Source organism: Osmia lignaria, unplaced genomic scaffold (genome assembly GCF_051020975.1).
Source record: "Osmia lignaria lignaria isolate PbOS001 unplaced genomic scaffold, iyOsmLign1 scaffold0052, whole genome shotgun sequence".
In the NCBI taxonomy this organism is placed as follows: Eukaryota; Metazoa; Arthropoda; class Insecta; order Hymenoptera; family Megachilidae; genus Osmia; species Osmia lignaria.
Genome location: NW_027478193.1, coordinates 32,501 through 35,000, shown reverse-complemented (window position 1 = coordinate 35,000; position 2,500 = coordinate 32,501). Strand labels below are relative to the sequence as shown.

General features: G+C 42.0%; 1 pseudogene; it reads left to right on the top strand.

Moving 5' to 3' along the window:
- LOC143307381 (large subunit ribosomal RNA) overlaps positions 1-2,500 on the top strand; it is a 7,944-nt pseudogene that overhangs the window by 2,587 nt on the left and 2,857 nt on the right.

Sequence of the window (2,500 nt, the reverse complement as noted above, 5' to 3'; positions counted from 1 at the left end):
GTCGTGGTCGCTTCTTCGGCCGCCATTCAACGCTTAGCTCAGAACTGGCACGGACTAGGGGAATCCGACTGTCTAATTAAAACAAAGCATTGCGATGGCCCTCACGGGTGATGACGCAATGTGATTTCTGCCCAGTGCTCTGAATGTCAACGTGAAGAAATTCAAAAAAGCGCGGGTAAACGGCGGGAGTAACTATGACTCTCTTAAGGGGCCTCGTCGCGCTCACGGTGTCTTCCCTCCGGCTCAGCCGTTCAGTTGTTGCCAACTGAACGTTGCCCAGCTCCCACCTCGTGGAGGTGCGGAGGGATCGGGAGCCACTTAACATCGAGTGACACCGTGAGCGCGACGTGGTCGCTTTTGAGAGTCGTAGTTACAGGGACGGTGATGCGTAATACAGGCCTTTGGCCCCTCAGCCTCTCCCGTCCAAGTCGCACTACCTACCTCCTCGGGGTACCTGCCGGTAACATGGTGGTCAAATGACTCCATGGCTAAACGGAGTGCGGCGACCCGGGCGAAAGCCCAATGGACCTCTCGGGTTTGCAGCCCGTTTGGTTCATGCCCTCGGGCAAATTATATTGCACCAAAGAAAAATGAAACAAGCCTCGGACGCTGCCGGTCCCGAGCAGTGGCGGCAGCATTGGTGGATCCTTCTACCCAGGGAGCAAGCAGCTCTCTGGCTTACGACGACAAAGGCAATGCAAAAAAGGATTACGATTTGGATCATAACACAAATACCTGTCCATCATGTAAGATAGATTTGAGTGGCCGACCAACCTCGAGTATAACCCAGCATAAATGGCGCTGTAATGCACCACCAATACAACTCAACGGTTACACGTGTGACATATGTAAGAAGTCCTACAAAACTTATGCCGGTTTACGTCAACACCAACGTAAAACACACACTGAACAGTATAATAATACAGACTTAGAATTACGAGACAAACGAATAGCCGCATCAAGATCGCAATATACAGATGGTGAAATCAGAATGATTGCATACCACGAAGCCAAAATACCCAATAGACAAAACATGTTAAAAAAAGACATTATTAAAATATTATCTGATATCTCCGGACGACCGATTGAAGGCATAAAGAAGTTAAGAAATAGAGAAATATATAAAACATACCTTACTAAACAGATCGAAGATGCAGCCATGGAAGATATACGCAAAATATGCCCGCTAACACCCAGGGTAGTGCTGACAAGACTAGAGGATATTCCAAACAGAGATGCTGTGCAAGAACCGTCGTCAGGTGAATGCCATGTTGGAGATGTGGCTGAATCATGTAGAGTAATACCATCTCAAGAAATTTGTCATCTCTTGCAGGAACTTCGTACTGAAACAACAAATGAAATGTCTCGTATTATTGAAGCTGTACTGGGAAATGCTCCAATAACGAATATTATGACCATGTTAGACGAATATATAAAAGCTATTCCTACAAACACAATACAAAATAATAATGCATGCAATAGTAAAAACTCGACCGATAAAACCAGTAAAATAAGAAATAAAAACAAAAATAAAAATAACATGCATAGAAACAATAACAAAAGCAGCAAACGAAATGGAAAATACATTAAAACCTACGAAAAACGAATTGGAAACCGGGCTAAAAGAAAATCAAGCGATTACGCGCGTATACAAAAATTATATAAAACAAATCCCAGCCAGGTAGCAGAATATATACTTACCAGTAATGAGCTTAATGTAAAACAAGCACCTCCGATGGATAAATTTACTGAATACTATAAAAAACTGTTTGAAAAAAATGAATTAGGATGGAAACCCACAAAACATAGGCTAAATAAACTAACTAACTTATGCTACCCCATAACATATGTTGAAATACATGAACAGTTGTCAAAATTAAAAGAATCTGCTCCTGGTGTAGATATGATCGACCGAAAAATCCTTCGCAGTATGCCGCGACATGACCTGCATGCCTTACTGAATATTATGTGGGGTACGAAGACCTTGCCCCCCATCTTGCGATTAAATAGGACAACACTGTTGCCTAAAGCCGGGGATCTTACCGACCCCAAACAGTGGCGCCCTATCACAATATCGAGTAGAATACTCCGCCTACTTAATAAGATAGTGGTTACTCGTTTAGAAGATCACATACGTCTCTCAAGTGCTCAAAGAGGTTTCACTAAAACAGATGGCATAATGGCTAATAGTACAATCCTACAAACTATAATCAAAATGAATAGACGCAAAGCCAAACCATTCACTATTTTATCAATAGATCTTGCAAAAGCATTCGATTCTGTAAATATAACATCGATAATAGATGCACTAAATAAAAAAGGAATAGATTCTCACACAATAGAGTACATTGAAAATACATACAAAGACGTAACTACTATTCTAGAGTGTCATGGCTCTCGATCCGCGCCGATTAATATAAATCGTGGAGTAAAGCAAGGCGACCCCATGTCAGGATTCTTGTTCAATTTAGTAATAGATGACTTATTGCGCAAATTAGAC